At 41.7% G+C, this 13,789-nt stretch overlaps 1 protein-coding gene across 3 annotated transcripts in view; it reads left to right on the top strand.

The window, feature by feature from the left end:
- Positions 1 to 13,789, top strand: part of kcnj6 (potassium inwardly rectifying channel subfamily J member 6) — a 90,676-nt gene that overhangs the window by 23,138 nt on the left and 53,749 nt on the right. Inside the window, exon 2 of one of the 3 annotated variants that reach the window (XM_035780113.2) lies at positions 9,382 to 9,506. The exons of the other annotated variants lie outside the window; for them this stretch is intronic. The gene's annotated coding sequence lies outside the window, so the exon portion shown is untranslated. The remainder of the gene's footprint in view (positions 1 to 9,381; positions 9,507 to 13,789) is intronic. 3 annotated transcript variants of the gene reach the window in all.

The raw sequence follows: 13,789 nt of genomic DNA, 5'->3' as shown, positions 1-13,789 counted from the left end.
GGGCGGTGCTCGGCCGTCATCGTAATCGGCTTACTAGCCGCCACCGATCCCTTTTTCGTTTTTGGTTTGTTTTGTCTTATTAGTTGCACCTGTGTCTTTTGTGTTTGCTTGATGGGCTTCCTTATTTAAAGTTAGTATACCCGCCCTTGTTTTGTGCGGGATTATTCTTGTGTTACGTGTGTGTGTTATTAGGTGTGTTCGTGCTCTGGACCTGGTATCCTGTGTTTTGGGTTGGTCCATATTTTTCCCCGCCCTGTGTTGTGGGCATTGCTTTTGGTGCCGTATTAAAGGGCACGTCTTCCTGTGGAACTCTCTGCTCTGCGCCTGATTCTTCCTCACACACCTAGTCCCTTGTGGCACATATTTTGGGTTCTGATTGGGTACGACAGTTGAACTCAGCTAATGAGGAATTTCTAAGTTATATTCTTCAAGAATCAATGGTTAAATGCAATTTATGTATATGTCAAAAAATGGATGTTGCAACTAAGGATTCTAGATTTAACGTTAGCATTTGTGTGAATCCAGAATATAAATATGCTTACATACTGTCTGTATCAGATTCAGCCCGTTTATCAATCTAGAATGGCCATGTGATCAATTCTGAACAATTATTTTCCTCTAGAATTTTGCCTGTGCTTAGCGATGTTTTGGAATATTTTAATTCTGTACAGGCTTCATTCTTTTCAGTCTGTCATTTATTGTGGCGTAACTTCAAGGTTGTTGACATTCCTCAGTTTTCTCTAAACTTTATAACTGTTTTAATGTCACCATCGTCCTCATGGTGGAATCCCTGAGCGGTTTCCTTCATCTACGGCAACTGAATTAGGAAGGACGACTAGTTCATTATAGTTTGACTGGGTGTATTGACACACTATCCAATGTGTAATTAATAACTTCACCATGCTCAAAGGGATATTCAATGTCTGTTTTTTTTACTCATCTACCAATAGGTGCCCTTCTTTTTGAGGCATTGGAGATCCTCCCTTATATCTGAGGTTAAATCTGTGTTTGAAATTCATTGCTCAACTGAGGGACCTTGCAGATACAGTGCCTTGCGAAAATATTCGGCCCCCTTGAACTTTGCGACCTTTTGCCACATTTCAGGCTTCAAACATAAAGATATAAAACTGTATTTTTTTGTGAAGAATCAACAAGTGGGACACAATCATGAAGTGGAATGACATTTATTGGATATTTAAAACTTTTTTTAACAATTCAAAAACTGAAAAATTGGGCGTGCAAAATTATTCAGCCCCTTTACTTTCAGTGCAGCAAACTCTCTCCAGAAGTTCTGAATGTTGACCTAAATGACTAATGATGATAAATACAATCCACCTGTGTGTAATCAAGTCTCCGTATAAATGCACCTGCACTGTGATAGTCTCAGAGGTCCGTTAAAAGCGCAGAGAGCATCATGAAGAACAAGGAACACACCAGGCACGTCCAAGATACTGTTGTGAAGAAGTTTAAAGCCGGATTTGGATACAAAAAGATTTCCCAAGTTTTAAACATCCCAAGGAGCACTGTGTAAGCAATAATATTGAAATGGAAGGAGTATCAGACCACTGCAAATCTACCAGACCTGGCCGTCCCTCTAAACTTTCAGCTCATACAAGGAGAAGACTGATCAGAGATGCAGCCAAGAGGCCCATGATCACTCTGGATGAACTGCAGAGATCTACAGCTGAGGTGGGAGACTCTGTCCATAGGACAACAATCAGTCGTATATTGCACAAATCTGGCCTTTATGGAAGAGAAGCAAGAAGAAAGCCATTTCTTAAAGATATCCATAAAAAGTGTTGTTTAAAGTTTGCCACAAGCCACCTGGGAGACACACCAAACATGTGGAAGAAGGTGCTCTGGTCAGATGAAACCAAAATGGAACTTTTTGGCAACAATGCAAAACGTTATGTTTGGCGTAAAAGCAACACAGCTCATCACCCTGAACACACCATCCCCACTGTCAATCATGGTGGTGGCAGCATCATGGTTTGGGCCTGCTTTTCTTCAGCAGGGACAGGGAAGATGGTTAAAATTGATGGGAAGATGGATGGAGCCAAATACAGGACCATTCTGGACGAAAACCTGATGGAGTCTGCAAAAGACCTGAGACTGGGATGGAAATTTGTCTTCCAACAAGACAATGATCCTAAACATAAAGCAAAATCTACAATGGAATGGTTCAAAAATAAACATATCCAGGTGTTAGAATGGCCAAGTCAAAGTCCAGACCCGAATCCAATCGAGAATCTGTGGAAAGAACTGAATACTGCTGTTCACAAATGCTCTCCATCCAACCTCAATGAGCTCGAGCTGTTTTGCAAGGAATGGGAAAAAATGTCAGTCTCTCGATGTGCAAAACTGATAGAGACATACCCTAAGCGACTTACAGCAGTAATCGCAGCAAAAGGTGGCGCTACAAAGTATTAACTTAAGGGGGCTGAATAGTTTTGCAATCCCAATTTTTCAGTTTTTGATTTGTTAAAAAAGTTTGAAATATCCAATAAATGTCATTCCACTTCATGATTGTGTCCCAATTGTTGTTGATTCTTCACAAAAAAATACAGTTTTATATCTTTATGTTTGAAGCCTGAAATGTGGCAAAAGGTTCCAAAGTTCAAGGGGGCCGAATACTTTCGCAAGGCACTGTATGTGTGGGATACAGAGATGAGATGAAAGATCATGTTAAACACTATTATGTGACTTGTTTAGCACATGTTTACTCCTTAACTTATTTAGGCTTGCCATAACAAAGAGCAATACATACCTATTGACTCAAAACATTTTAATTTTTAATTAATTATATAAAATATCTAAAACCTAATTCCACTTTGAGATTATGGAGTGTGGTGTGTAGGCCAGTGACACACAATCTCAATTTGATCCATTTTAGATTCAGGTTGGAACACAACAAAATGTGGGGGAAAATCAAGGGGTGTGAATAGTTTCTGAAGGCACTCTAAGTGATCTTAAGGTGGAGATAGTTGCTTTTTTCTGTGATTGCCGCCACAAGAAAGCCAACACATATCTCGTGAAAATGCTCAATGAGGAGTTCAAATCAAATGTTTGTTTTTGGTGACATCTTCAATCAATTTCATGGACTTCATTTGATATACAGAGGAAGGATAAAACATTGACATAATTCAAAAATAAATGTGCTATTTTCTCCTCTGATTTGATCCCAAACAAAACAGTCAATTTCCCAACACAGCGCAATGATTCAGTCGTAAGTAAAGATCACCCCATGATGTCTGAGTTTTTAGATAAACTGAAAGCTAACTTTGCAACAAGATTTTTTGAGCAGACGTGGTGTAGTTTGTTATAGGGACCCATTCTCTACTGATGCAGGGGGAAAGAAACTTCTCTACAAAGCTAGTCAACTGATATATGCCATGCATAAAAGGTTTCTATATGTAAAAAAAACTACAACAAGACAGAGAAAAGAACAAAATGATAAAGATATAGAAAATAGAACAAAATGTGATGCTGGTCAACTGTGATATGCCATGCATACAAGTTTCCTATGTGTTACTAAAAACAAAAGATGAAGCTATGTATATAAAATGAACAGGAAATTAGAAATGAATTAATGTGATGCAGGTCTACTGTGTTATACTAAACTCAGCAAAAAAAGAAACGTCCTCTCACTGTCAACTGCATTTATTTTCAACAAACAAACAACTGAGACATAAACTGAACAAGTTCCACAGACATGTGACAAACAAAAAAAAGTAACAGTCAGTATCTGGTGTGGCAACCAGCTGCATAAAGTACTGCAGTGCATCTCCTCCTCATGGACTGCACCAGATTTGCCAGTTCTTGCTGTGAGATGTTACCCCACTCTTCCACCACGGCACCTGCAAGTTCCCGGACATTTCTGGGGGAATGGCCCTAGCCCTCACCCTCCGATCTAACAGGTCCCAGACGTGCTCAATGGGATTGAGATCCGGGCTCTTTGATGGCCATGGCAGAACACTGACATTCCTGTCTTTCAGGAAATCACACACAGAATGAGCAGTATGGCTGGTGGCATTGTCATGTCAGGATGAGCCTGCAGGAAGGGTACCACATGAGGGAGGAGGATGTCTTCCCTGTAATGCACAGCGTTGAGATTGCCTGCAATGACAACAAGCTCAGTCTGATAATGCTGTGACACACCGGCCCAGACCCTGACGGACACTCCACCTCCAAAACGATCCCGCTCCAGAGTACAGGCCTCGGTGTAATGCTCATTCCTTCGATGATAAACACGAATCCGATCATCACCTCTGGTGAGACAAAACCACGACTCGTCAGTGAAGAGCACTTTTTGCCAGTCCTGTCTGGTCCAGCGACGGTGGGTTTGTGTCCATAGGCAACGTTGTTGCCGGTGATGTCTGGGGAGGACCTGCCTTACAACAGGCCTACAAGCCCTCAGTCCAGCCTCTCTCAGTCTATTGCAGACAGTCTGAGCACTGATGGAGGGATTGTGCGTTCCTGGTGTAACTCGGGCAGTTGTTGTTCCCATCCTGTACCTGTTCCGCAGGTGTGCTGTTCGGATATACCGATCCTGTGCAGGTGTTGTTACACGTGGTCTGCCACTGCGAGGATGATCAGCTGTCTGTCCTGTCTCCCTGTAGCTCTGTCTTAGGCGTCTCATAGTACGGACATTGCAATTTATTGTCCTGGCCACATCTGCAGTCCTCATGCCTCCTTGCAGCTTGCCTAAGGCACGTTCAAGCAGATGAGCAGGGACCCTGGGCATCTTTCTGTTGGTGTTTTTCAGAGTCAGTAGAAAGGCCTCTTTTGTGTCCTAAGTTTTCATAACTGTGACCTTAATTGCCTACCGTCTGTAAGCTGTTAGTGTCTTAACAACTGTTCCACGGGTGCATGTTCATTAATTGTTTATGGTTCATTGAACAAGCATGGGAAACATTGTTTAAACCCTTTATAATGAAGATCTGTGAAGGTATTTGGATTTTTCCGAATTATCTTTGAAAGACAGGGTCCTGAAAAAGGGCCGTTTCTTTTTTTGCTGAGTTTATAAGTACAAATGTGTTCCATTATTCAAACAATTTGATGCACTGAATTAAAACATTTCAAATGAACTTTTATCAACATTTAATTTGAATATGAGTGCTTTATAAGATTATAATTGTGTTTCTGTATTGTTTTTTATACCAGTTTTAGGAGTAATCTCATGTTGAAAATGTCTGGGCCACCTGTAAATAACCTTTTTCAAATCTGCCCCCTGTAAAAATATAGTTGAATACACACCACATATTTACACTGAACAAAAATGTTACGCAACATGTAAAGTGTTGGTCCCATGTTTCATGAGCTGAAATGAAAGATCCCATAAATTCAACATAGGCATAAAAGGTTTATTTCTCTCAAATTCTGTGCACACATTTTTTTCATCTCTCTTAGTGAGCATTTCTCCTTTACCAAGATAATCCATCCACTTGACAGGAGTGGCATATCAAGAAGCTGCTTAAACAGCATAATCATTACACAGAACACAATGCCACAGATATCTCAGGTTTTGAGGGAGCGTGCAATTGGCATGCTAACTGTAGGAACGTCTACCAGAGCTGTTGCCAGAGAATTGAATGTTAATTTCTCTACCATAAGTCGACATACAATGTTGTTTTAAAGAATTTTGCAGTACGTCCAACCGGCTTCTCAACCGCAGACCACTTGTATCCACACCAGCCTAGGACCAAATCCGTCTTCTTCACTTGCGGGATTGTTTGAGACCAGCCACACAGACAGTTGATGAAACTGTGGGTTTGCACAACCATAGAACTTCTACAAAAACTGCCAGCGAAGCTCAGTGTCGTAACCGACTTCAGTGGGCAAATGCTCTCCTTCGATTGCACTCTGGAGAAGTGTGCTCTTCACAGATGAATCTCGATTTCAACTGTACTGGGCAGATGGCAGACACCGTGTATGGCATCATGTGGGTGATGTCAACATTGTTAACAGAATGTGCCATGGTGGCGGTGGGATTATGGTATGGGCAACGAACACAATTACATTTTATTTATGTAAATTTGAATGTACAGAAATACCATGACTAGTTCCAGAGGCCCATTGTCGTGCCATTCATCTGCGGCCATTATCTCATGTTTCAGCTTGATAATGCATATCCTCATGTCGCAAGGATCTGTACACAATTCCTGGAGGCTGAGAATATCCCAGTTCTTCCATGGTCTGCATACTCACAGGACATGTCACCCATTGATCATGTTTGGGATGCTCTGGGGGGGGGGGCTGCCTCTCCATGCCTTTTGGTGTATACCCAAGTATTTAAATCACTAAGACAGTCTAATAATTCATCCATGGAGCTAAAATCCTCTGGTGGCACAGAAATATAAAGTTGTATATCGTCTCCGTAGCAGTGAAATCAGTGCTGTGCTTTCTGATAACGCTGCCAAGGGATAACATACAGTATATAGACTGAACAATACTGGACCCAAAATCGAACCTTGAGGAAAGCCACATGTGATATGTATTTTCTATGTATTATATGTTCACCAAGGGTGACAAAAAATGATTTACCGTTAAATATGTCCGAAACCAATTTAGAACTGGACCGGAGAGGCCAAACTACATCTCCAGTCTGTCCAGAAGGACATCATCGTCAACAGTGTCTATTTGGCATATGTGTTGGCTCTAAGATCCTTTACCACTTTAACCAAGGCTGTCTCTCTGCTGTGGTGGGCATGAAAACCAGATTGGATGGTTGTCACTTAAAAAATTATTTATCTCTTTCCAAAACCAATTTCTCCAGAAGTCCATTCTTGAGAACAATTCATGAGAAATGTATTTTTAAACAGCTAAATCATTTTTTGAGATTGAACAAAAATAGCTGAGAGCTGAAGAATCTAGATTACTTTAATTTAGAAGGGCTATGACCATAACAGTTTCTAGTGCAGTGGGGAAGGTGCCTGTGAACAGGGAGTGATTAACAATAGTTTGCACTTATTCAGATATGCAGTTAACTGTTTTGAAGACAGTGGTGGGTATAGGATCGAGAAAATAAATCCATAGTGCCTTTGTGTGCTATGTTAAAGCACAAATCATCAACGTTAACATCAGGTCTTGCTTGACTGATACCTAGCCTAATGTTGGTTATCTTATCTCGGAAATATGCTGCAAACACATCATATTTAGATGTGGAGGAAAGTTTACATAGGTTTGGAGGGTAGTATTTATCAGGCAATCAATGGTCAAGAAGAGCCCTCTCTCATTATTCTGATTAGTAGTGATCAAGTTAGAAAAATGAGCCCGTCTGCCATTTCTAATTGTCTTGTTATATATGCCAAGTTGCTCTCTCAGAATATAACAATGGACCTGGAACTTTGACTTTGTACACTTCCACTCTGCCTTTCTGCAATTTCTTTTTAATTGATTAGTTTCCTCACTCATCCAAGGGACTCTACGTTTGGATGTGGCCTTTTACAACTTTACTGGAGCTATGGCATCAATGGTTGACCTTAATTTGCTATTAGTTATCAAAGAAATCGCCACGAGGAAGGCAGAATTGATGCTGTATTGTTCATATACTCAATAAAATGTGTAGCAACTTCAGAGGTGTCACGATCGTTATAAGGAATGGACCAAGGTGCAGCGTGGTAGGCGTACATTTTCCTTTAATAAATGAACACCGAACAAAAACAACACACTACCAAACGAAACGTGACGCTACTGGTGTGCACACAGGCAACTAACTGCAGACAAGATCCCACAAATCACAATGGGGAAAATGGCTACCTAAATATGATCCCCAATCAGAGACAACGATAAACAGCTGTCTCTGATTGGGAACCATACCAGGTCAACATAAACCATTAATCACCTAGATGATCCACCCTAGTCACCATCACGCCCCAACCAACATAGAGAATAAACAGCTCTCTATGGGGAGGTAAGATAGCATTTCTTAATAATGTGTTATCCTGTGCTATGGGCAGCAAGATAGTACAAAATACACAGTGGTGATCAGATAAAGCAACATCAACAATAGATGATATGTCACTAGAAAGTCCCTTGGTCATAACCAGGTATGGAGTATGGCCATGGTTATGGGTGGGCCCAGTAACATGTTGGATAAAGTACATAGAGCTCAAAAGATTCATAAATTCAATGACCTTTTAGTCAGTCTCTTTGTCAACATGAATATTATATCACCCAACACAATGATTTCATCATAGTTCTCAAGGAGTAGTAGCTGTAGTCTGGGGGAAGGCTTTAAAAAGAGGGACACTACAGTCTGATGACAGTCATGTTTCAGTGAGAAACATGCTATCAACTTTGCGCTCTGTAATGAGGTCTTTCATGAGAACGGTTTTACTAGTGATTGCTCTAACATTTAAAAGCAGCATATTCAATGAGTGTGGCCACTCTTCCCCTGGGGCATCTGCCTCAAGGTAACCAATGGAATAACAACCAAATTATTAATGTTACAACTATGTTTTCATATCTCCAATCTAACAGAATGGTAGGAGATGATAGTTTGTATAAACTCACTAGAGGTCGGAGTTAAAGGAACATAAATGAGGTTACTCACAATAACCATAGTGCCATCTCTATAGTAGTTGATAAGCTTTAAAAGTCCTCTGTTGCTTATTCTGACAGGGAGAACTAGAGCACTACAAGACCCTGTCCATCAGTCTCTAAAACAGTTTGCGATGTTGCTGGAAATAATCCTGGAACCCCTGCAGTTTGGGTGAATTCCGTCTCTTTCAAAAAGTACTAGTTGCTCCCACAGCAAATCAAAGTTGTCACAAAAATAGACATTCCTGTTGTTGCAAAGTTTCTTCAGGTACTCGTTCAGGGCAAAGAGTCTGAAAAAACGTTCCGAATCCCTTTGGTAGCACGGGAGGAGGCCCAAGATAATTATTCTCTTTCCTGTGCTAGCGAGTGTGTTTAAACAGAAATAAAATCTGTATTCCCAGTCGTGTAAAAACCATAGATTAGGGCGTAATGAATGTATTTCAATTGACTGATTTCCTTATATGAACTGTAACTCAGTCAAATATTTGAAATTGTTCCATGTTGCATTTATATGCAGTGTATATGCAGTGTATATTCTGGATTCTCACACATGCTCGCTCTAATATATCTATTTGTATTGTTATTTCTTGATTTCCTGTTTAGATGTTTTTATTATTTGTGTATTTGCGAGACATTTTACTGCACTGTTGGAGCTAGTTACATAAGCATTTTGGTACACCTACTATAATACCTGCAAATCTGTGTACACGACCAATAAACGTTGATTAATAAAAAATAAAATAAAATACTGTATAAATGGACATGTACAATGTACTGTATTTAAGTTGAAAACATTGTATGTTAAAAGCATTGTTTGTGTGTCCCAAATCTTGCCCACAGACAAAGAGCTGAATGGTTCACCAATAAGGGCCTCGATGGGATCAGCAACAGTAACAAGGGCTATGAATGGATCAGTGGTTCACCAATCAGGGCCTTGAAGGGCATGGCAACAGTAACGAGGGATGGTGTGTAAAGAAACACTTTTTTTGTCTTCCGGAGGAAACATACTCAGAACATAGTTGCCATGATGTCCAAATACAAGATATTAATGTTGCTGAAATGTTTCATGGGAACGTTGAAAGAACATTTCTTGTCCAATGACATTTAAAATGTAGGATATTTTTATCGTGTTCCCAGCTTCTTCCGGGGACGTCCCTAAATATGTTTTGTGACGTTGATGAAATATTCTCCTATCCCCTTAAGAAAACTGGACACATGAATGTACCTGCAACGTCCCATGGAACGTATCTAAAACATGAATATCTTATATTCTGAGAATGTGGCAACCATGCGAGTGTAGCGAAATACTTGTGCTTCTAGTTCCAACAATGCAGTAATAACCAACGAGTAATCTAACCTAACAATTTCACAACAACTACCCTATACACACAAGTGTAAAGGGATGAAGAATATGTACATAAAAATCTATGAATGAGTGATGGTACAGAACGACATAGGCAAGATGCAGTAGATGGTATTGAGTACAGTATATACAGTGGGGCAAAAAATTATTTAGTCAGCCACCAATTGTGAAAGTTCTCCCACTTAAAAAGATGAGAGAGGCCTATAGTATTCATCATATGTACACTTCAACTATGACAGACAAAATGAGGAAAGAAAATCCAGAAAATCACATTGTAGGATTTTTAATGAATTTCTTTGCAAATTATGGTGGAAAAAAAGTATTTGGTCACAAGCAAGATTTCTGGCTCTCACAGACCTGTAACTTCTTCTTTAAGAGGCTCCTCTGTCCTCCACTCGTTACCTGTATTAATGGCACCTGTTTGAACTTGTTATCAGTATAAAAGTCACCTGTCCACAACCTCAAACAGTCACACTCCAAACTCCACTATGGCCAAGACCAAAGAGCTGTCAAAGGACACCAGAAACAAAATTGTAGACCTGCACCAGGCTGGGAAGACTGAATCTGCAATAGGTAAGCTATGATGAAAAATACAGGCCTCTCTCAACTTTTTAAGTGGGAGAACTTGTAAAATTGGTGGCTGACTAAATACTTTTTTGCCCCACTGTACATATGAGATGAGTAATGTAGGGTATGTAAACATATAAAAGTGGCATTGTTTAAAGTGGCTAGTGATACATGTACTACATAAAGCAAGATGCAGTAGATGGTATAGAGTACAGTATATACATATGAGATGAGTAATCTAGGGTATGTAAACATTATATTAAGTGGCATAGTTTAAAGTGACTAGTGATACATTTATTACATCCAATTTTTAATTATTAAAGTGGCTAGAGATGAGTCAGTGTGTTGGCAGCAGCCACAATGTTAGTGATGGCTGTTTAACAGTCTGATGGCCTTGAGATAGAAGCTGTTTTTCAGTCTCTCAGTCCCAGCTTCGATTCACCTGTACTGACCTCGCCTTCTGGATGATAGCGGGGTGAACAGGCAGTGGCTCGGGTGGTTGTTGTCCTTGATGATCTTTTGGCCTTCCTGTGACATCGGGTGGTGTAGGTGTCCTGGAGGGCGGATAGTTTGCCCCGGTGATGCGTTGTGCAGACCTCACTACCCTCTGGAGAGCCTTACGGTTGTGTGCGGAGCAGTTGCCGTACCAGGCGGTGATACAGCCCGACAGGATGCTCTCGATTGTGAATCTGTAAAAGTTTGTGAGTGCTTTAGGTGACAAGCCGAGGTTGAAGAGGCGCTGCTCTGCCTTCTTCACCACGCTATCTGTGTGGGTGGACCAATTCAGTTTGTCTGTGCTGTGTACGCCGAGGAACTTAAAACTTACTACCCTCTCCACTACTGTCCCGTCGAAGTGGATAGGGGGGTGCTCCCTCAACTGTTTCCTGAAGTCCACGATCATCTCCTTTGTTTTGTTGACGTTGAGTGTGAGGTTATTTTCCTGACACCACACTCCGAGGGCCCTCACCTTCACCCTGTAGGCCGTCTCGTCGTTGTTGGTAATCAAGCCTACCACTGTAGTGTCATCTGCAAACTTGATGATTGAGTTGGAGGCGTGCATGACCACGCAGTCATGGGTGAACAGGGAGTACAGGAGAGGGCTCAGAACAAACCCTTGTGGGACCCCAGTGTTGAGGATCAGCAGGGTGGAGATGTTGTTACCTACCCTCACCACCAGGAAGTTCAGTACCCAGTTGCACAGGGCGGGGTCGAGACCCAGTGTCTCGAGCTTGATTACGAGTTTGGAGGGTACTATGGTGTTAAATGCTGAGCTGTAGTCGATGAACAGCATTCTCACATAGGTATTCCTCTTGTCCAGATGGGTTAGTGCGGTGTGCAGTGTGGTTGCGATTGCGTCGTCTGTGGATCTATTGAGGCGGTAAGCAAATTGGAGTGGGTCTAGGGTGTCAGGTAGTGTGGAGATGATATTGACTAGTCTCTCAAAGCACTTCATTTTATTTTATTTTATTTTTATTTTTTATTTCACCTTTATTTAACCAGGTAGGCTAGTTGAGAACAAGTTCTCATTTGCAACTGCGACCTGGCCAAGATAAAGCATAGCAGTGTGAACAGACAACACAGAGTTACACATGGAGTAAAACAATTAGCAAGTCAATAACACAGTAGAACAAAAAAAAAATGGGCAGTCTATATTCATGGTGACAGAAGTGAGTGCTATGGGGCGGTAGTCGTTTAGCTCAGTTACCTTAGCTTTCTTGGGAAAAGGAACAATGGTGGCCTTCTTGAAGCATGTGGGAACAGCAGACTGGGATAAGGATGGAATGAATATGTCCATAAACACACCAGCCAGCTGGTCTGCGCATGCTCTGAGGACGCGGCTGGGTATGCTATCTGGGCCTGCAGCCTCACGAGGGTTAGCACATTTAAATGTTTTACTCACGTCAGCTGCAGTGAAGGAGAGTCTGCAGGTTTTGGTAGCGGGCCGTGTCAGTGGCACTGTATTGTTCTCAAAGCGAGGAAAGAAGTTGTTTAGTCTGTCTGGGAGCAAGACATCCTGGTCTGTGACGAGGCTGGTTTCTTTTTGTAATCCGTGATTGACTGTAGACCCTGCCACATACCTATTGTGTCTGAGCCGTTGAATTGCGACTCTACTTTGTCTCTATACTGACTCTCAGCTTGTTTGATTGCCTTGCGGAGGGAATAGCTACACTGTTTGTCTTCGGTCATGTTTCCGGTCACCTTGCCCTGGTTAAAAGTAGTGGTTCGCACTTCCAGTTTCACACGAATGCTGCCATCAATCCACGGTTTCTGGTTGGAGAATGTTTTAAAAGTTGCCGTGGGTACGACATCGCCAATGCACTTGCTAATAAACACGCTCACCGAATCAGCGTATTCGTCAATGTTGTTGTTTGACGCAATGCGGAACATATCCCAATCCTGTTTTAGTCTCTGTCTATAGACAGGGAGCAAAGAAATTGAGTCGTGGTCAGCTTTTCCGAAAGGAGGGCGGGGGAGGGCCTTATATGCGTCGCGGAAGTTATAATAACAATGGTCCAGGGTTTTACCAGCCCTGGTAGCACAATCGATATGCTGATATAATTTAGGAAGTCTTGTTTTCAGATTAGCCTTGTTAAAATCCCCAGCTAAAATGAATGCAGCCTCAGGATATGTGGTTTCCAGTTTACATAGAGTCAAATAATGTTTGTTCAGGGCCATCGATGTGTCTGCTTGGGGGGGAATATACGGCTGTGATTATAATCGAAGAGAATTCTCTTGGTAGATAATGCGGTCAACATTTGATTGTGGGGAATTCTAAATCAGATGAACAGAAGGATTTGAGTTCCTGTATGTTGTTATGATCACACCACGTCTCGTTAACCCTCCCGCCCCTCTTCTTACCAGAAAGATGCTTGTTTCTGTTGGTGCGTTGTGTAAAGAAACCAGCTGGCTGCATCAACTCCAATAGCGTGTCTCGAGTGAGCCATGTTTCCGTGAAGCAAAGAACGTTACAGTCTTTGATGTCTCTCTGGAATGCTACCCTTGCTCGGATTTCATCAACCTTGTTGTCAAGAGACTGAACATTGGCGAGTAGTATGCTCGGGAGCGGTGCGCGAAGTGCCCATCTCCGGGGCCTGACCAGAAGACCGCTTCGTCTGCCTCTTTTACAGCATCGTTGTTTTGGTTCGTCGGCTGGGATCCGATCCATTGTCCTGGGTGGTGGGCAAAACAGAGGATCTGCTTCGGGAAAGTTGTACTCCTGGTCGTAATGATGGTGAGTTGACGTTGCTCTTATATCCAGTAGTTCCTCCCGACTGTATGTAGTAAAACCTAAGATTACCTGGGGTACCAATGCAAGAA

The sequence above is a fragment of the Oncorhynchus keta genome, chromosome 11 (genome assembly GCF_023373465.1).
Source record: "Oncorhynchus keta strain PuntledgeMale-10-30-2019 chromosome 11, Oket_V2, whole genome shotgun sequence".
NCBI lineage: Eukaryota > Metazoa > Chordata > Actinopteri > Salmoniformes > Salmonidae > Oncorhynchus > Oncorhynchus keta.
The sequence above is the reverse complement of the archived record's forward strand: the minus strand, read 5'-3'. Positions and strand labels throughout refer to the sequence as shown.